Source organism: Triturus cristatus, chromosome 10 (assembly GCF_964204655.1).
Source record: "Triturus cristatus chromosome 10, aTriCri1.1, whole genome shotgun sequence".
Classification (NCBI taxonomy): domain Eukaryota; kingdom Metazoa; phylum Chordata; class Amphibia; order Caudata; family Salamandridae; genus Triturus; species Triturus cristatus.
The window spans coordinates 903,639,377-903,662,505 of NC_140593.1; positions in this window are offsets into that span (position 1 = coordinate 903,639,377).

Here is a 23,129-nt window from a genome sequence, read left to right on the forward strand (position 1 = left end):
AGTTTTTGGCTCTGGTGTATGCGAATATAGGTTCATTTTCAAAAATTTGGTGAAAATCTGGTTCTAAACGAAGTATGGGCCAGTGCTTTTTGATGGTATCCTTAAATCTTTTGCTCATGGTTGAGTATTTTGACACCACAGTCATACGATCTTGTTGGTTCCTCTTACTTGGTAGTAGTGCCATTTTTCTGCTGATCTTATTATTTCTCTCCTCTGCTTGATGTAGGATATTTTGGGGATATCCTCTGTTTTTGAATCGCTGTAACATTTCCTCAGTGCGTGTTGTTATATTGTCTGGTTCTGATACAATGCGTTTAACTCTGAGGATTTGTGTGAAGGGTAAATGGTTTTTTAAGGCGTTGAGGTGGAAACTGTTGTATGCCAGAGTGTTATTTTTGTCCGTGGTTTTTCTGTAAAGATCAGTCTGAAAACCTTTGTCTGTTTGTATGATCGTCACATCCAAGAAGTTTATTTTGTGATGTTGAATCTCAAAGGTGAATTGTAATCTTTGATCAATGGTATTGAGTTGTTCCAATAGGTTAGTAAGAATTGTTGTAGATCCTTGCCATAAGATAAAGATGTCATCTATGAAACGTACAAACATTTTCAAATGATTATGCCATTCTGGATCAGCTAGTATGTATGTCTGTTCAAAATTGCCCATAAAGATATTGGCATATGTTGGGGCAGTACAATTGCCCATCGATGTTCCTGTCTTTTGTAAATACCAGTTAGATTTCCATTTAAAATAGCTGTGGTGGAGTGTAAACATTAGAAGTTCCATTAGAAAAATTTGTAGGTCTAGGTCGTAGTCGCTTCGTAACAATGCTTGTTCTGTGGCTTCTATGCCAAGTTGATGGGGTATTGAGGTGTAGAGAGATTTTACGTCTACTGTGCACATGATCATTGGTGTTGTTATATCTTTTGTTGTTTGATGAAATTTTATTAAAAAGTCTGTGGTGTCTTTAATGTAGGTTGGTAGTTTGGTGACACTCTCTTGTAAATGTCTGTCAAGGTACTTTCCCACTGGTTCGTGAATACTGTTTTTTGTGGATACAATCGGTCGAAAAGGTGGGTGAGTCGGATGTTTGTGTATTTTTGGCACCATATAAATGGTTGGACTTTTTGGATGCGTTTGGATTAAGTATTTTTTAACCTTTTCATTGATGGTTCCTCTTTGGATTGCTTTATCCACTATTTGAATAAGTGTTTCTTTGATTGGATTAGTGGGATTGATATCCAGTTTCATGTAAGTTTCAGTATCTGATAAGTGTAGTTCCACTTGTTCTTCATAATAGTTGGTATTAAGTATTACCAATGCTCCGCCTTTGTCTGCTTTCTGGTAGGTAATGTTGGTTCTATTGGCCAAAGTTGTTAAGGCTCCCCATTCTTTCTGGGTGAGGTTTTTATGTCTTCGTTGTTTTTGGAAATTGAATTTCTGTAGGTCTTGTTTTACCAGAGCTTCAAATGTGTCGAGGGTTTTGTGGCTAATAGGGGCCAAATAAGTGCTTCTTGGTCTCAATCCTTTCAAGGGATCATCCTGAATGATTTCTCTGGGTTCTACTATGTTGGAAAAGTAGTGTTTTAATCGTAATTTCCTCATTAGTTTAAAAAAGCTGATCTCTATTTCCAATTGGTTGGTGTTTGTCGTAGGAACAAAAGATGTGCCTTTTTGGAGTACTTTATGTTCAATTTCTGTTAGTTGATAATCCGAGATGTTGATGATTAGGTCATTCTCTGTCCTCCTTTCTTCTGTTTGTTGGATTTGGAGGTCGTCTGACGTGTTTGCGGTGGTGCGCTTGTTTTTTCTTTTGCCCCTCCTGGGTCTTCCTCGTCGTTGGTTCCTACCCCTAAAAAAGGGGCCGATGAGGCTGTTTCACAGTGTGATGTTGTCGGAATATTGGATTCAGTAGGTTTACTAGTGGTGCTTGCGGGCTCTCCTTCAGATGAGGATGTATCCGTGTTGATGTTATATGGTCTATTCTGTCTTCTTTTGGCGTATATATCCGCCCAGGTGTAAACCTCTCCCAATTTATAATCAACTGTGTCTCTTCGGTATTTACGGATTTTTCTTTCGTTGACTTCTTGTGTGTGTTTTGACAATTGACCATTAATGTCTTCAAGTATCTTGTTCCAATCCTCTATGGTTGAATTTGCTTCCAATTCGGTTTTTACCACTTCTATTTCTTTGGTCAATTCTTCCAGAATGTTGGAGAGTTCTTCTATTATTAATAGGATAAGATCCAATGAACATTTGTTCAGTATCGCGAACCAGCGGTCTTTGAATGGTTGATTATTCTTGCATAATGATGGTTTCAATGGAATCCTAAGTCCTCTAGGGATCCTTTGGGCTTTGTGGTATTTTATCATGGTGCTGGCATGTAATTTCTGATTAATTGCCTTTCTTGAGAGATACAGTAGTTGTCGTACGTTTTGTTCATTTGTTCTAGTTGATGACGATTCTGTGATATCTTCCTGAATAAGTGCGTAGATTTTGTTCGCTGCATCTTCTGAATAGGCGAATGTATCTGCTCGTATATCCGTTAGATTTGTAATTTGTTCATAGGCCATGTTTGTGGTTGGCGTGCTCCGTGTCAGAGTTCAGAGATGTAGGATTTATCACAAGGTTTGTTTGGCACGTGCACAGCTCCTTTTAAAACAGTTTAACAGTTAATGTTGACTTTTTGACTTTTTGATTTGATATTATAACCGTGCTTCCAGGGTGTCACTCCTCTGATGTGAGTGCCTCAAATAAATCCTAATGTAGCAAACCCTAGGTTTAGGGTGTGTCCCCCAGGCACTGGTTGAACGAATGAATCATTAGCTTTGTTTGAACCAATAAACATTTGTTTGTAATTTTCAATAAAGTTGCACTCTTGTCAATTCATTTAAACGTTCGTTTAATTCATCACGACGTTTATTTTGTAACGAAAATGCAGTGATTAACAATTTCTACGCGTCTCACATATCCCAATGCATTTCGGCTTCAAGATAAAGCCTTCGTCAGGGGTTTATCTACAACATAAATGAACAAAATCAGCAAGTTGTATCTTTCCTTCAATATGTCTTTAACAAACAAAGAAAACGATAAGTTCATTTTGGCTAAAAATGTGTCAATTACATAACGTAGGTTTGTGGTTTCTCCTGTTCATCATTAATCTAGCGTGCTCAGCACGCTAGATTAATGATGAACAGGAGAAACCACAAACCTACGTTATGTAATTGACACATTTTTAGCCAAAATGAACTTATCGTTTTCTTTGTTTGTTAAAGACATATTGAAGGAAAGATACAACTTGCTGATTTTGTTCATTTATGTTGTAGATAAACCCCTGACGAAGGCTTTATCTTGAAGCCGAAATGCATTGGGATATGTGAGACGCGTAGAAATTGTTAATCACTGCATTTTCGTTACAAAATAAACGTCGTGATGAATTAAACGAACGTTTAAATGAATTGACAAGAGTGCAACTTTATTGAAAATTACAAACAAATGTTTATTGGTTCAAACAAAGCTAATGATTCATTCGTTCAACCAGTGCCTGGGGGACACACCCTAAACCTAGGGTTTGCTACATTAGGATTTATTTGAGGCACTCACATCAGAGGAGTGACACCCTGGAAGCACGGTTATAATATCAAATCAAAAAGTCAAAAAGTCAACATTAACTGTTAAACTGTTTTAAAAGGAGCTGTGCACGTGCCAAACAAACCTTGTGATAAATCCTACATCTCTGAACTCTGACACGGAGCACGCCAACCACAAACATGGCCTATGAACAAATTACAAATCTAACGGATATACGAGCAGATACATTCGCCTATTCAGAAGATGCAGCGAACAAAATCTACGCACTTATTCAGGAAGATATCACAGAATCGTCATCAACTAGAACAAATGAACAAAACGTACGACAACTACTGTATCTCTCAAGAAAGGCAATTAATCAGAAATTACATGCCAGCACCATGATAAAATACCACAAAGCCCAAAGGATCCCTAGAGGACTTAGGATTCCATTGAAACCATCATTATGCAAGAATAATCAACCATTCAAAGACCGCTGGTTCGCGATACTGAACAAATGTTCATTGGATCTTATCCTATTAATAATAGAAGAACTCTCCAACATTCTGGAAGAATTGACCAAAGAAATAGAAGTGGTAAAAACCGAATTGGAAGCAAATTCAACCATAGAGGATTGGAACAAGATACTTGAAGACATTAATGGTCAATTGTCAAAACACACACAAGAAGTCAACGAAAGAAAAATCCGTAAATACCGAAGAGACACAGTTGATTATAAATTGGGAGAGGTTTACACCTGGGCGGATATATACGCCAAAAGAAGACAGAATAGACCATATAACATCAACACGGATACATCCTCATCTGAAGGAGAGCCCGCAAGCACCACTAGTAAACCTACTGAATCCAATATTCCGACAACATCACACTGTGAAACAGCCTCATCGGCCCCTTTTTTAGGGGTAGGAACCAACGACGAGGAAGACCCAGGAGGGGCAAAAGAAAAAACAAGCGCACCACCGCAAACACGTCAGACGACCTCCAAATCCAACAAACAGAAGAAAGGAGGACAGAGAATGACCTAATCATCAACATCTCGGATTATCAACTAACAGAAATTGAACATAAAGTACTCCAAAAAGGCACATCTTTTGTTCCTACGACAAACACCAACCAATTGGAAATAGAGATCAGCTTTTTTAAACTAATGAGGAAATTACGATTAAAACACTACTTTTCCAACATAGTAGAACCCAGAGAAATCATTCAGGATGATCCCTTGAAAGGATTGAGACCAAGAAGCACTTATTTGGCCCCTATTAGCCACAAAACCCTCGACACATTTGAAGCTCTGGTAAAACAAGACCTACAGAAATTCAATTTCCAAAAACAACGAAGACATAAAAACCTCACCCAGAAAGAATGGGGAGCCTTAACAACTTTGGCCAATAGAACCAACATTACCTACCAGAAAGCAGACAAAGGCGGAGCATTGGTAATACTTAACACCAACTATTATGAAGAACAAGTGGAACTACACTTATCAGATACTGAAACTTACATGAAACTGGATATCAATCCCACTAATCCAATCAAAGAAACACTTATTCAAATAGTGGATAAAGCAATCCAAAGAGGAACCATCAATGAAAAGGTTAAAAAATACTTAATCCAAACGCATCCAAAAAGTCCAACCATTTATATGGTGCCAAAAATACACAAACATCCGACTCACCCACATTTTCGACCGATTGTATCCACAAAAAACAGTATTCACGAACCAGTGGGAAAGTACCTTGACAGACATTTACAAGAGAGTGTCACCAAACTACCAACCTACATTAAAGACACCACAGACTTTTTAATAAAATTTCATCAAACAACAAAAGATATAACAACACCAATGATCATGTGCACAGTAGACGTAAAATCTCTCTACACCTCAATACCCCATCAACTTGGCATAGAAGCCACAGAACAAGCATTGTTACGAAGCGACTACGACCTAGACCTACAAATTTTTCTAATGGAACTTCTAATGTTTACACTCCACCACAGCTATTTTAAATGGAAATCTAACTGGTATTTACAAAAGACAGGAACATCGATGGGCAATTGTACTGCCCCAACATATGCCAATATCTTTATGGGCAATTTTGAACAGACATACATACTAGCTGATCCAGAATGGCATAATCATTTGAAAATGTTTGTACGTTTCATAGATGACATCTTTATCTTATGGCAAGGATCTACAACAATTCTTACTAACCTATTGGAACAACTCAATACCATTGATCAAAGATTACAATTCACCTTTGAGATTCAACATCACAAAATAAACTTCTTGGATGTGACGATCATACAAACAGACAAAGGTTTTCAGACTGATCTTTACAGAAAAACCACGGACAAAAATAACACTCTGGCATACAACAGTTTCCACCTCAACGCCTTAAAAAACCATTTACCCTTCACACAAATCCTCAGAGTTAAACGCATTGTATCAGAACCAGACAATATAACAACACGCACTGAGGAAATGTTACAGCGATTCAAAAACAGAGGATATCCCCAAAATATCCTACATCAAGCAGAGGAGAGAAATAATAAGATCAGCAGAAAAATGGCACTACTACCAAGTAAGAGGAACCAACAAGATCGTATGACTGTGGTGTCAAAATACTCAACCATGAGCAAAAGATTTAAGGATACCATCAAAAAGCACTGGCCCATACTTCGTTTAGAACCAGATTTTCACCAAATTTTTGAAAATGAACCTATATTCGCATACACCAGAGCCAAAAACTTGGGAGAAATAATAAAGAACCCAATTCAATCAGATCAACCCGTCCAACACAAAGGCACAATCGCTTGTAAAAATTGCAACAATTGCAATAATATTATACCAGGATCACAGATAACTCACCCAATGAGAGGACACAACATCAAACTGAAAGTAACAGCCACGTGTGATACGACAAACACCATATATGCCTTAAAATGCCCATGTGGGAAGATATATGTAGGACAAACAGAAAGAAAAATAAAAGTACGCTTGAATGAACATAAAAGTAACATCAGAACAAACAATGCTAAATCCACCGTAGCCAGCCACTTCCAAGAAAGTGGTCACAACGTAAGCCAATTGAAATTCATGGTTCTAGAAACAGTTAAAAAAATTGAAGAAAGAGACAACCATAAGACATTGTTAAAACGGGAAAATTATTGGATACGTCTACTAAATTCCATGAAACCGCATGGGATGAATGATCGCATGGAATTCGCATGTTACCTCTGATTTATATTGCTTAATTGATATCACCTTGATAAGTCTATCTTATGCTCGTTTATTATTATGTGTTAACTAAAACCACCATCAGGCATAATGTAGTATTCAACCAGCGCACATGCACTACAAGACCCAGAAACCCTTGCACCATTACCAACCGCCACACTCATAGTCCTATTTTGACTCTTACACTCCGAGGCACACTTAATCACACGCTCATAGAACCCACGTGAAATTTCCAACTTCAACACTGAAACGAAGGGAGAGCGTTTCAGCTACCGACACATACTGAAGGACACCAACCAGAATTAGACCACGCTGACTCACGAGTAAGTACCCAACGAACACATTAATTCGAGTACACATAGTCACCTCCGCACCACGAAGTCCAATAACCACTCGCACTAACCCACGCAAAGACCCACACAGAGCACGCTAGATTAATGATGAACAGGAGAAACCACAAACCTACGTTATGTAATTGACACATTTTTAGCCAAAATGAACTTATCGTTTTCTTTGTTTGTTAAAGACATATTGAAGGAAAGATACAACTTGCTGATTTTGTTCATTTATGTTGTAGATAAACCCCTGACGAAGGCTTTATCTTGAAGCCGAAATGCATTGGGATATGTGAGACGCGTAGAAATTGTTAATCACTGCATTTTCGTTACAAAATAAACGTCGTGATGAATTAAACGAACGTTTAAATGAATTGACAAGAGTGCAACTTTATTGAAAATTACAAACAAATGTTTATTGGTTCAAACAAAGCTAATGATTCATTCGTTCAACCAGTGCCTGGGGGACACACCCTAAACCTAGGGTTTGCTACATTAGGATTTATTTGAGGCACTCACATCAGAGGAGTGACACCCTGGAAGCACGGTTATAATATCAAATCAAAAAGTCAAAAAGTCAACATTAACTGTTAAACTGTTTTAAAAGGAGCTGTGCACGTGCCAAACAAACCTTGTGATTAATTCCATACTTGCCATTATCAAATCTCCATTTCGTACACAGCAAAGTGTCAGGATGCAAATCAAGAAAGAGAATACTGTGCTGTCTTAGAAATACAGTTTATACGCAAATTGTTGACCATAGGATTTTGCCTTTCAAAGACAGGGAGCTTAGGGTCGGCATCACAATCCGAACCGAGGGTCCCACTGCTGTGTTGTTATTTCTCTGGGCCAGGGAGAGACTATAAGCTTGAGTGACCAACGGTGCTTCATCAGCATTTTGTGGTCCTAGCAAGTCCTGCAGAACCTTTTCCAAATCCACAGCTTGTGATTTCACAGTTATAGATGAAGCAACACCCCAAGAAACAAATATCTGTTCTATTGTGTAGGTTGTCAAGAACGTCCATCCTTGCACCCAGCTTCAGGATGGAAGCTATTCCAAATGGTTTAAAGGTGACAAAGTCACCCACCTTGGAGTATATTTCACAGGTTTAGGTTTTCACTGCTTGGGCCCTGAGCCCCACTTGTGTCTGTGCAGATTCCAAAGTGCTTACCCTTTCTGAAAGACCCCCCAGTTTTTGCTCTTCAGCCCTCAGTCCCATTAATAGGAATTGTCTGTAGCATACCAAGTGTGTCTGTGATAGACAGTGTCTAATGAGTGTTCATTAGAAATACAAAGTTGAACAGTATGGTCAAAGAGTCATACAATTTTGTAAAATTAATATTTTGTTCACATATGAAAGCAATATGTCCAGAAATCCTGTAAATTGTTTACAGCTTTTTTTAGGGGTGAGACAAACAGTTAAGAGATTACAGCCAATTCAGATTTGGTGGACATCAACTACAGCAGACATGCTTTAGCAATAAGACATTTTCAAGGCTGATTTGTTCCCATAGTGCATTGAGAGATAGTTGCAATTTGATGTGATCCATAAGATAACACAGAAGAATGATTAGTAATGAAGTATGGGCATTCTTAATGGTGGAATACAGTGTTTCTTAATAAGTCACTAGAGAACAGAGAGGTATTTGTGATGTCCCTGAGAAAGAGCATCAGTAGGGCATTCTCTGTAAGCGCTGACTGTTCGGATGTATCTCCACAGTATCAGTAAACACCATTAATACATTTAAAGATCTGTCAGCCGGATTAGTGTGACGAGCATTGAGGGACCTTGTTAAGCTCTCTCTCTATTAGACAAGTCAGCATCTTCAAATGTGGTTAGCTCAAAGTCTTTAAATCACTTTTCTGAGCACCCCCAAAATAGAGTAGGAAAGCGTTCCTTCCTGTTTCTTTCTGCCATAGAGCTGACCTCCAGGTATCTTTGCTTGTGTTGTGCAGAAGTCACCCAACTCACACTAACTTAATCACAGATCAAGGGGGCTCAACAACCCCGTCAAAATGTCTCTTCCAAGTCTTGTTCCGTGGGGGGCTTCCAGAAGGTCAGAACATGTAGGGGAGAGGATGTGGTCCGTCGGCTGCGCTGCCGCCTCTGGTGCAGGAAACCAGGGTTTGAGCCTTGAGGTCGCGTCCACATCCTGTGATTCTGGGCAAATCACTTAATCTCCCCGTGCCTGAATGTGTAATGTAAATACGGTGCTATGTAAAGCGCTCCAATACCTTCGGGTCGAGGTCGCGCTATATCAATATGCAACAAAAAAAAAAATGTGATAGAGGGATATTCAGCCTTTCACCAGAATCTAACTTTCTGTGTGAGCCTCATCCAGGAATCACTCAGTCATCTCTCTCGACCGCCTTGGTCAACCTTGTTTCTTCGTTAGCGTCACTTTTTCCATTCTGCAGCTCCAGTTAACTCTACTCACCTATGTCTCCTCTCCTCTACTAAAAGCAGTGCATCTTGGTCGGACTGAGGTACCAAATTCAGCCCTGGTAAAATGCTCAAACCAGCCCCATTTCTTCTGTTTCTTCTGTTTTCAGGACACTCTTGAGTATTTGAGCGTGGTATAAAATCCTCTATAACATATAACATATAACATAGCAACCTCTCTGTTTCTATCCATCCTTTCTCTCTCTTGCCTTCTCTACTCTCTCTTCTGCTTTTCTTATCACTTTCTCTCTGCCTTCTCTTTCCCTCTCTCTCTTTTGAAGTCATCCACGCCTGTTGCTAAGGGCGCAGCAGGGCTCCTACAATACCAAGTTCAGCTGTGGTACCACTGGACAAGTTAAGTAGATTTTAATAAGCCTTCATAACTTTTGATCTGGGCAAAAATTGAGTGTATCTACCCAAAGGTCATTTCCTTGTAGTAGTTTTCCAGATATTTGCGTTGACTGGAAAAGAAACAAGTATGTCTTATTCTTGAGGTGATTCTATTTATTTTATTTTCCTTCATTTATCCTCAAGTCATCAATTCTTTAAGTCATAATAATACATAATACATTCCGTTGTATGGTTTACATTGTTGGCGTTTCAAAAACAGCTGACAAGTGTTTCGCCCCCTGCAAAGCAGTAAAGCCTGGGGTTTTTATAAAGGCTCCTAAGAACTCTGGTTAAATCCGTAAGGATTGGTTATGGATTTAACCAGAGTTCTTAAGAGCCTTGAAAAAGCCTGACTTGAGAGAGGTGCAGTAGGCCCAAACATCAAGAGTGGGTTACTCCCAGACAATAGGGTATTTTTCAACAGGATGGGATTGTTGGACCTCTATGTACTTACTAATAACTTTAATCTGAGACTTGCAGGTCCCTAAAAGACGGAAGCAGTAGTTAATAAATTAGCCCATAAGAAAGAAGATTACATGACACAGATGTGGGGCTAGGGAGCAGCAGTGCAACCAGGAATGGCGAGGTTTTTACAACTACTACCTCACTAAGTCAATTATATTGGCACCATTTATTGTTATTAATCTGTTTTAATCCGTGAATTGCTGAATTGTATTTGCACTAACAATCACGTTTTAAATTTGTTTTTATCATTCTTGTTAACATTATACTATGCTATTTTATGACTTTTATGGCTTGTAGCCGAAATAAAGCTTTTCTGACTGACTGACTGAAAGAACAAAATGTGGAAAGAGAAAAAGTGAGATGCAAATGAAGCTCAGTAAATGCACAGATGGAAAGAAAGTAAGCAGGACTACAAATAGGCAAGAAAGAAAGAAACAAACAGCCTAACAAAGAAAGAAAGAAACAAAGACAGAGTGGAAGTAGGGAGGAAGAAAACTTTATGAGACTAATTCCAATGGCCATTCTAAGCTTTCACTCACTCAAGTAGTGCTATATTATTCAAAGTGGGGGGTGTTTTATTCTTCTGGATATACCCTTGCCTACTACAATTTATCTTGCGGAGCTGGGGAAAGTGACAGAGGCACCAAAGAGGACCCTAGGTTTTCAAAATCGGCCTCCAAGGGCTCCAGCACACAGGGAAATGCCTGGTGAAATAAAAGGTCTCAGACCACAGTTATTAGAAAATACATAGAGGTCCAACACTCCTATCATGTTGAAAAATACCCTACTGTCTTGGCGAAGTACTCTCACTTTAAGAGCAGACTGTGGCAAAAATGCTGCCCCATTACTATGTGTGTATTGTGTCCCCAAGAGAGCAGGTCTGTACAAACATTCACCAGAGGTCTTAAATAGGGCTCCTCCACAAGGGTGACCCCTCAATGTCCACTCCATGTGATGCTTGCGTAATTTTACACAGTTTGTACAGCACCCACAAATCCATGTTGGCCTAGGGGGAATAGGCCAATAACCTTAAGGATTACTAGCCATACTAGGCCCTGGCTAGCCCCGAACCTAGACATAACAAGTAAATGTAAAGCACTCACTGGATATTGATTTATTAAGGGATGTGTGGTTATTTTACTATGTTCTCAGTTTTTAGCCCACACCACTTCTTTGATTAAGCCTTCTTTTGTTCTGGGTCGCTAACCGTAGAGGGTAGTAGTTGGTGGTTGGATTCCAATAGTACAGTGGCCACTAGACATCAATGGTAATTGATCCAATTATAATTCTTGATTGCCACGCTACATCGGACGAACATCTCACCTGGGATATACATACTGGCGTGTCTGAAATCAAACAACCCTGCCAGGCATGAAGCACAATTATTTTGGTGGAATGGGAGAGAGAAATCTGTCCTATCAGGGGATACAGGAGAACCCATACCAGATAATCACCAAAACACACCAAAAGAGAGAGCTTCAGCCCCAAGGGAGGATTGACAGAGACCCTTTGCCAAGAAAGGCTCTCTGAGACAAAGAGAGGAAGGGGGTGGATACAGCAACCAACCTGAGAATGATAGGAGGAAAGAGCCTGAACTGTGAAACAGACCTGACATGACACCAGAAGATAAGCTCATACTTGGGATATTTACGCATTAGGGAGAAAGTCAAAATTAACTAAATAGAATTAAAATTAGTCCACAAGAAGTCTGGATGACAAAGAATGGTGATTTAGAAGAATTAAGTTTCGACCCCATTTGAAAATAATTCAAAATAAATGATCCTTAATGATGCACATTCTCTCATTTCGCTTCAACACCTGTTAGTGAACTGGACAATAGATTCTTCAAAGAAGTGGTTTGAAGGCTCCTCCCAACTCTCATTCTTATTCTCTTAAAGCCACTTCAGCTTCTACACCACTGCAGCTTCAACACCATTCAGTGCTGAATAAAGTGAAAGAAGGCCACATAGTAGAGTGTACACACCATTTGACTGACTGGGCATGTGAACTCACTTTCTTTTTGTTGGACTTGGCCCAGTTTGCAGGGTCATCCCTGAACTTTTTGCCTTCCTCCTATATTAATTCTGACCTGTTGTTGGCTGTTTTATGATTCTGGACACTTTACCACTACTGATCAGTGCTAAAGTGCATATGATCTCCCTATGGTAAATTGATGTATGGATTAGTGATTCCATGATTGGCTGGTTTGGTTTACCTGTCATATCCTAGTACAGTGCACCAGGAGTGCCCAGGGCTGGTAATCCAAATGCTGCTGGTGGGCTTGCAGCACTGGTTGTGACACCCACAGAAGCAGCCTGTAAACATGTGTCTAAGGCTTGCCATTTCAGAGCCTGTGTGCAGTCTGGTACTGCCATGCTGACTGGGCAAGTGCACCCACTTGCCAGTCCCTAAACCTTCCCTTTTCTTCATATCAGACACCCCTATGGTAGGCCTAAGGGCAGGGTACATTGTAAGTATTAGGTAGGACATGCCCTGTTGTGTGTGGCATGTCCTAATAGTGAATTACATCCATTTTCGTTTTTCACTATTGCAAGGCTACCCATAGGCCAGAATGGACAGTTTGATTATTACATCTTATAATCCTAACTGACTCAGGGAACATGGTAGAAATTCGAGTTTAGTGTGCCTAAACTCAGAATGATAAAATACATCTTTTAGTGAAGTTGGTTTTAACATTCTGTGTTTGAAAATACCACTTTTAGAAAGTAGGTATTTTCTTGTCTAACCATCCAAACCTGCCTCTGCTAGGTTGTGTATTCCTTGTCTGGAGTGTGAGTGACAGGGGCTAGGGTATTCCAGGGGGCTGGGGAATTCCCGGAGACAGAGTGAGCACAGGGCTGAATAGAGAGATCTCCATGTAGATGGGTGGGAGGAGTTGCACCTGGGACCTGAATAGGGCTATGCTTTCCTTCCACAATGCTGGCTCCACCTCCTGTGGTGCGTCTGATTTCTCTGCCCTGCACTGTGAAAGGAAAGAAGGAGTCATGTAAACAAAGTGCTCCAGGACTGACCAGAACTGGTTTGGACTAGGCAAAGGCCTCTCTGCCTTCAGAGAACAAAGAGAAACTGGGTATAAATATTGGGACCCAAACCCAAGAACTTTAGATCACTTTGGGAACAAGAAGAAACCTTTGCTGAGGAGTGGAACCAGAGAGACTGAGGCGAGACTATCCCTGAACCTGGGGGATTGGCCTGCAGTGGTTGCCTGACTGCCAAAGAAAGGAGAAAGGACTTTGTGTGCACTTTATTCAACTTGTAAAGGATCTCCAAGGGCTTGAGAGAAGAGCTTGCCTCCTGCTGAAGTCTCAGGGACAACAGACTTCAACCACCAGCTCCCCAAGAGTTCTTTGGAAGTGCCTGTAGCTGTATTTGGGCCTTCTGAGGGACTGCGTGTCGCAAGGAGCTGGAAGCGCGACTCAAGAAGAAGAAGCGTGTCGCCATTGCAGCCGCTGTCACTGAAGAAGAGTGTCGCAGTCGCAGCCGCTGCCGTCACATCACTGAACAAGGGTGTCGCCGCTGTATCTGTCGCATTGCACCGCATCACAAGAAACGTCTCGCAACATCGAATAAGCGCGTCTCCGTCGCAGCCGCTGCCGTCGCATCACTTAACAAGGGTGTCGCCGCTGGAGCTGTCGCATTGCAACACATCACAAGAAGCACCTTGCATCCACGGAGAAGCGTACCGCCGTCGCAGCCGCTGTCGTCGCATCACTGAACAAGGGTGTCACCGCTGCAAATGTCGTATCGAGCAAAAAGCGTCTCGCATCGTTGGAGAAGAGTGTTGCCGCCAAAGCCGCTGTCGTCGCATCACTGGACAAGGGTGTCGCTGCTGCAGCTGCCGCATCGAGCTAAGACATCTCGCAACATCGGAGAAGCGTGTCACATCAACAAGAAGACGCCATCTTTGTTTCTTTGCACCAGATCTTCAACGCATCACCGCCTGTGCGTGTAAGGACTTACCGCATCACCTTCCCTGCAACACTTTTGTTGACCTGCGTGTCACATCTTAAGGTTCATTGACTCTGAGTGTCGAATTTACCATCTTAAGAGAACTAAGCTAGATTCTACCATTTTAAAGTAACAGTATTGTGGATTTTTGTCGTTTATGGTCTTGTGTTAAATCTATATAAAGAATACTTATTTTTTATATAAAACTTGTGTGGTGTCCATGTGTAGTGTTGTCATTTGATTACTGTATGTGTTCACAAATGCTTTACATATTGACAAGTAACAACCTAGGCAATCAAGGAGTAATAACACTAATAAAATATGTGTCTCTAAATTAAAAATAACAAGTTCTTGTGATCAATAAAATATAAACAGTGAAGAAACATTTATTCTTAAGAAAATATATAAATTTATTCATATATGGAGTATGAATAACATAAAAACATTAAAACACAATTATTATTCTGAATACAAATGCATAATGGTCATAAATTCATTTTTACATCAAAAGAGTAGATATTTCTGTGGCAAAGCTGTTTGTATATCCTTACATAAAAAAAGAGATATTTCTGTGGCAAGACTGTTCACTGTTTATATTTTATTGATCACAAGAACTTGTTATTTTTAATTTAGAGACACATATTTTATTAGTGTTATTACTCCTTGATTGCCTAGGTTGTTACTTGTCAATATATATTACCCTGTCCTAGGAATTGGAATTATCAGGGGGTCCTTGCTATTTTTGAATACACAAATGCTTTACACACTGCCTCTGAGATGTGCCAAGCTACCAAGTGGGTGAGCAAGGGTTATTTTAGGAGTGTACCCCTTTACCCTGACTAGACGCAAGGGTCCCTATTTGTCACAGGTACCTACCTATGCCAACTAGAGACCCCCAAAACTAACACTTTTTATATGCAGTTCACATAATGGTCCAGACCAAAACCCCTTACAAGATGGGATCATTACGATTTGACTGGTTGATATCTATCCTTCCAATGCTGACTTCAGACCTTGCAGTGCAATGCATCAAAGGGACTATTGTATCCCCCTCTTTTTCTACCTGCACCCCGCCTCTCCGCACCCCCTATGTTTATGAAACTCTCCCTTCTCCAATAGATGCTTGACGCCCTTTTTTGGCAGGCCCAAAACATTTTAGTCCATACTTGGTCAAATTAGGCTGCATGTTCTCTTCTTATCTCTATGTATCTCAGGTCACCTATCTCATGTCTTTAAAAAACGTCTTTTTCTAGGATCTATATGGCAAGTCTTGACATGAGTAAGTGGAAGGGATCCTATCAGCTTGTTTCACACACACAATACTAAATCACAGTCCCTCTGCATCCTTTGTCATTTTAGCTTCCCCAGATGTTCCACTCACATGGTGCCACCGTGTGTCACACAGCATCGGTTTCCTTCATACGGTCACCTGGTGAGGAGCTGCTATTACACGGTGTGCACGCAATTAGCTAAAACTCTTGCAGAGAGCAGGTTTGCAGCTGTCACCAGCACTTGTAGACAGGTGATAGTGCTCCCCATTGACCACAATGATAACCCCATTCTAAGATGGCTATTATTTGAGATCTACCTTAAGATGTTAATTATGTCCCATCATCCAATACCATACTTTCAGACATGAGCATTAAGAAACATAGACATTCTGTTGTTTCATAAATTGTATCCAATGATTACTAAAAGGGAAATTAAGAGTCATTCAGTTGTCCCGCTGTAAACCTTTCCTAGTACTAAATACTATTAAGACATGCATTCTTCACATTAAAATAAGCTTTTAGCAATGAGCTAGCTAATAATTCTGGGAATAAAGTTGGTGCAGAGAGGATTGTTGGCTTGCTAATGTTCCAGCAAGGACTTGCCTTCACTCTTCTGATCACTTTGTTCACAAAAATAAAAAACAAATCAAACAATAAACTCACCAGTAGAACAATGGCACACGACTCAAAAGTGAGAATTATTTCATTGCAGCAATTACAGACATTGAATTCTAGCAGGAATTCCTTCCGCATAGATGAGTAATTATACATCATCCTCGGATGAAAATAATAATGTACGAATAACTGAAACTTACCCTTGCACTTTCAATTCAATTCAAATAACTTTATTTGGTTATTTGTTCAAAAATAATCAAAGTGTACAAAAAATAAAAACATTTGTCTATTTACAATCTAAAAGTATAAAAACAAGTGCATTTCCAGATCTCAATTAGAAGAGGGCAATAGGAATAGTCAACCAAAGCCTACATCAGCCTACTAGCAGCCACGCTGCTTGCAAATGCATTAAGAAAAGAGGAAGCGTTCCTACAATACACAGTGCATAATATACATTGTTCAATGTAATACAATCAAGACAGTTAATATTGCATTGCAGGCTGTGGTAAAAGCTTCAGTCGAATTACCCAGAAGGCAAGTAAAAAGCAGCTAACAGCAGAAACTATTGGCCCAGATACGTCCGCTTTTAGTATTCTATACGCAATCTGGTATCGCCTTGCTCCTAGGTTAAGGCAAATTGGTCTTATCCACCTCCTGCGTATCTGTCGGTATTTAGGACAAAAGAACAAAACATGTTCTTCAGTTTCTTTAGCTTTAGTGCAGACAGGACAAGAGTCTAAAAATAAACCAACCGCCTCCTTTCCAGGGATTTTTAGGAGCAAATTGCCATATCTGAATCTAACATATAAACTTTTAGCAAGAGGGGGCAAGATTTGATCCAGGAAGGGTTCGAATTGTGAGCATGATTTTATAGCTAAAAATGTGGATGATAACTGACCACTAGTTAATTTATTAGTATAGTGGTCTCCCATCACCTCCCAGTACCTGACTTTTAATCTCAATTAATCACCTCTTGTGGCCCTATCTGGGCATTCCCACAGGTCCAGCATATTCACTGATTTGCACCAGTCAGCGATATGTTTAAACCATGGTAGTTTTTTTGCACTATTGATCATCAGTACATCCTGTAAAGAGTTTCGGTAGTCGATGAGTTGGGGGGTTATCCATAGACGCAACCAGTAGATTAAAGCTTTCAGGGCAGCCATGTCACCAATTCTGTTCAACCCAAGATCACAAAAAAGGGGAATTAAAGGAGTTGAAATGGGTACCGAAATGAGAGACCTAACAAAGATATTTTTGCAGATCTTTAATTTATTAACAGTAGTGTAGCCCCATATCTTGGCTCCGTACAGTGCTCCACTTTGGGCTTTTGCACAGTAGATTTTCAATGCTGGGGATAGGGATTGGGTGTTTATGGAATCTTAGTATAGATTTAGATCTTTGACATAGGGTTAGGTAGCTCTTACTTAACTGATATTCCCAGCTGAGTGACTTGTTCAAACCTAAGCCTAGGTAATCAAAGTTTTTTACCCATTCAAGGGGTTTGCATGTGATCGTAATCTCCCGTAAGCCTCCCCGTACTTTCCCAAACACCATATATTTTGTATTGGAGGTGTTAAGTTACAATCTCATGTCCCTGCAAAATTCAAAAAATCAGTCCAATTAAATTTACAGACCCATAGGTGTTGTAGATATTAATAAGGAGTCATTTGCAAAAAGCAGGATAGGGACTTTCTCACCGTTGAAGAAGGAGGCGGCATTCCTACAACCCATTAAACTACTTGCCACATCATTAATGAACAAAGAAAATAACGTGGGGGCGAGGACACACCCCTGTCGCACCCCTCGTTGTATCGGTATCTTCTCTGTTAATTCGCCATTTTTCCACCCATCTGACCTGGGCGTAGTTGTCCCTGAGGACTCTGGCTATCACTGCTACCAAATCTGCTGGAGCACCTAGATCAAGCATGATCTTCCATAACAAGTCACGCGGTACTAGATCAAAAGCAGCTCTCAGATCCACGAATGCTACATAAAGCTTCTGTTTCCCGAGTAGCACATATTTCCATGTTAGTAAAGTGAATCTGAAAGCTTGGTCACACATGCTTATTTTAGAACGAAATCCCGCCTGATAAGTGGACAATATCATGTTATCAACCATTCAGCCTTGAAGTTTATCTAAAACTTGTCTAGCAAAAATCTTTTGTAAATTGTCTATCAGACTGATAGGTCTGTAATTGGAGGGGATAGCAGCATCACCCTTTTTAGAGATGGTAATTATCTCAGCTCCCCTCCATGTTACTGGAATATCCCTACCAGCCACTATGCAATTAGACAAAAGATTTATATATGGGGCCCATATCATAGGTTCTGATTTGTACAGATCACCCGGTATCAGGTCAGGACCAGGGGCTTTACCTGCCTTTAATCTGCTGATCGCTGACAGGGTGTCTTCTAGGCTAAAGACCAGTGATCTGTCATTTGCAGTCGCCAAGGGGCAAAAATTACAGAGTTATGATTGGCCCACTCGGTATTTGAGCTGCCCTGGTCCTCCGTCCTGGAATATAGTTTTGAAAAATGGTCCACCGAGCCTCCGGCTGTATATGATAGTTGAGAGTTGAAACACTCTCTAGGCTGCCCTTTGTTTGAGACTATATGCCAAAAAAGCCGACTATCTTTGCATTGTGCAGCTAAACCAGATCTTGCCAATTTTTATCAGTGAAGTCTAGCTTTGCTTTGCTTAGCACTGCTTTATAACTGTTACGAGCCAAGATTACTTTGGCTCTACTGCGCTCTCTGACTGCTAGTTGCAGAACCTTCGTGGCTCTCTTGCATTCATTATTAAACCATTTATTATCCCCTGTGCTTTCACGCCTTCTGCCAGAACTATTTTTGGTGAAAACAGTTTGTAAAACTTCAAAGAACTCATGGTGCACTGATGTAATATGCGTTAATTCAGGGAGCTGTGTACTTCCCACACTACTACACAAGTTAATAAAAACAATACAAAAAGCTTATATATTCTAATGTATAAGTCCTGATCAGCTTGGACTTTGGGCTAAGTAACTCTTTTGCGATTATTAGTTACATGGGGCTCTTCAATTTTAGAGATGCAGCTTGAGAAATTCTTATCCAGGTCTGTGCCCCTCATTTTTAGTAATAACGAATTATGGTCGCTATCAGTCCTTTGTTCGATAGTCATATCTTCCACTAACGACCACACTCTTACATCAACAAAAATATAATCAGTAATACTTGTGTAGGTGCCCCTTTCAAAAGTAGCCTGTCTTCCTAAATCAGATGCAGTTCTCCCATTACAAGCCCTCAGGCTCCTGCCTGTGATTAAAGAAGCAATCTGCAAGGAGACAGTTGATAGACGTTGGCCATGTTCACCAGCAACCAGGTTAGGAATACCCCATACCTCATCCTCTTCCTCAAGCAAAGTGTTTAGTAGGAAAGAGAGTTCAAATGCAGCGTTAAAATTTCCCGCAACTATAATTTTCTAATAGATTGATGAACTCCCACCAAGTCGTCTAACAATGAAAGTAAAGGAGATTCGCTGCTATATGATTCTGACCTGGCATAAACATTAAACAAGGTCAAAATTAAGCCAGTCGGGAAGACAAGCTGGATCCCCATAACATCTTGTGAATGTATTAATAGTTGCTTGTACTTGCAGGCTAGAGTATTTTTTACAAGGATTAACTGCCCACCACTAGCCCTCCCCTTTGTTTTGGGCGGGTTAGCTTCCACACTATATGTAGTATAGCCGTTTATGTGCACCCGATCTACGGCCCAGGTCTGTTGAAAGACACAGATATCATTTTTTCCTTTATAGGAGAACCATTCTGGATCTTGAAGTTTAGAATAGATCTCCGCTAGGTTCCAAGATATTAATGTTAATCTATTATTTGCCTAGTTTTTGACTATGGGTAAACATCCATGCGTATCGGCACTACATGGTGGATCATTGTCACTAATTGAGTCAATCGGGAGTACTGTTAGATAATATTGCAACGGGGGCGTGATTGTAGCTATACTGATGGTATTATTGGTTAGCACATCGATATTTGCAGTCAATTGCAAATTGCTAATAATTGGTTCAGCAGTATGACTATTACCCTGAGGCTCAAAATTTGGCTCATTATCAGTAATCAAATGATCTGCAATATATGCATTGAAATCAGTGCCCCATTTGGACCTTTGCCCTTTGCAAGAGCTGCTCGTGGTACATGTCTCAGGGGGTTCCCTTACATTTATCCTGTAGGGAGAATTGTGATCAAGGGTCTCCTGAACTACCAGATGATCAGTATGAGTTATTACAATCGTGTTATCCCTTAAGATGCCTACATCAACGACTGATCCTCCGTTTAATGAGGGCAGTCAGTCATTATCATCTAAGGGGTTGAAAACACCATAGTAGTTATTCACTGGAATGTCATATCTATGCTGCCTCCGCCCCTCTATGTTCTCCCCTTGTGAAAGCTGTGTGGTTTGTAGAAGTAACCAAGTGGTAGGATGTTAATCCCCGTGTTTTCTATAGACCAGTTGCCCGCCCTTTCTAGTATTGCTTGAACTAGATCTGGTGACCCAAATGATAATACTACACAGTCCCCCTCTAGCGATTTTTTGGATCTCCTTAACCAACTGACCTGTCTCACCATCTTGAACTCTGAAAAAAGAGGGTTCGATAGTCGTGTCCTTATGCTTATCTCATGTAACAATTTGTTGTTCAGAGAGGTCCAATGTTCCATTGCTCCATATGGCAGCGTAGGGACATTAGCCAACACTATAGTGTAAGGTGTTGCTGCTGGGGGTAGATGTAATGTGTTAACACCTGCTGTTCTCTCATTGGTTGGTTATGTTGTCCTTGGGTGCTTTGTGACCGGGCTTCCTCTCTATGTGCATAATTAACCCTATAAGGGGGTTGTGCCTTTTGAATATTCAACAGCCGTTCTTGGATGGTGCTTTGGGTATGCACTATATCATGTTGCCTCCCCGATGCTACCCTGTTATGAATATTAAGTTGGGAGTCCAATGGGGCAGTTTGAGGTACTAACACTAGGCTGAGATCGGAAGTGCCGGGCTGATCATTTGAATAGCTGTTAAGACTATTAGGCTGGGCGATCTTAGTGCTACAATTGCATGTGTTGGCCTGGTGTGGCTGAGGAGACTGAGTACTCTTTTGGCTTTGCTGACTCTGCTGGCTCTGTTGATTTGTATACACAATGCTTGCGAGCTTTTCTAGTTTGTCTATGCTCGCTTCCAATCTGGATAGCTTTTGTATCAGCGGATTCAATAAAACTGATACAACCTCACCTATTTTTGTCCAAAACTCCCCGCTGTCATTAGTCTACAGAGGAGATCGAGATAATGGGGTAGACTTCTTAGCAGTAGTAGCAGTGTCAGTTACTAGATGGTTTCCTTCCTCCTCATCCTCCCTAATTGTACCTCTACGCCCTCTTTTTGGTATTGGATGAGATTGCTCATTGGAGCCCTGCCCTTTTATTTTCTTGAACTGAGTTAAGGGACTACCCCCCTAGCGGATTTTACTTTTTTGGCCTCTGGTAAATACCTTAGGTCTAGTGGATATGTCGCTTATCTTTGGGGCGTCGTTTGGTACGGGGACCTGATTGAGCGATACATTAGCCAAGGGGAACTGTGACCAGAGTTAGAGTGGTCTACGGGGTCAAGCAGCGTAGGCTGTCTAGGAGGGGATTGTGGCTCTAATGACAATCTATGCTCAGTAAGAGCGATTTCATGAATAAGGGCTGACTCTGCCCTTAAAAGAAAAGCATCTAAAGTCCCCAACACTCCCTGGCTTGTTAGTGATTTCCTTTTATTCAGTAGTTTCAGCGCCACATCCTTTATCAAGATTTCTTTGTGCAACAATATAATGACCTCATAACTCAGTTCTTAGGTCTCAATCCGTGGGCCTAATGTTCAGGATAAAGGTCCAAAAATGTCCAGATTGCCAATAGAAATAACCTGGCCCATCCCTGACAGCCTTATGACCGCCTCCAGAAAGTCTATAGTTCTAAGAGGCTCCCGTGCAGCAGGAGCCATGACTGCCGTATGACCGCCTCCAGATGCTGTCCACATGCGTTAGTAGCGTACGTGCCGCAGGGGTTCCGGGAGATGAAGTCCTGTGGGCCTGCGGTATTGCTACAGTGTATCCGTGGGCTCCGGCGAAGTTATGATGAAGCAGCAATGCGGGAAAGAAAGAAACAAAGTATCCAGAAAGTCTATAGTTCAAAGAGGCTCTTACTTACTTGCACTTACTACTACAAAGGAATGCATTTTGTCCTGGGAGAAATCAAAAGAAGTGTTTGCAATTGTGCAAAGGATTCTGGGTATAAAGATAATATGCACAGGAATCGTGAGACTTTAAATGTTCTGCTAAGACATTGTTTACAGTGTCTCTCCTACAAAAGAGCCTTGATCTCCCTCCTTGCACTATCTTTACAAACAGCCGCTATTGTGAAGCTTGTTGAGCTGCACTTGAATGCCAAAGAAACTGAGCTGAGATGAAAAGCTATTTTCTGATCGCTGTGCCCGCAAAAAAGAAAACCTGTTGCAAAAACAGACGCTCGCTCTTTTCCTTTATCAATACTTTTAGTGAAAAAACAATTTTATGTAATTTTTTATTTTTATATTAAAATATTTATTCTTGGTTTATGAAAGCACTGATGAGGTCAAATGACACAGCAAATTTACCAAACAGTAGATAGCTATTGAAAAAGACATTTCAGAAACTGATGAGGATCAATATGGAAGGTTATTTTAAAGATTTTTGCTTAGATTTAAAAATGCTTTTTGCAAAAGTCATGTGACACAAAGCAACGCTGTGCA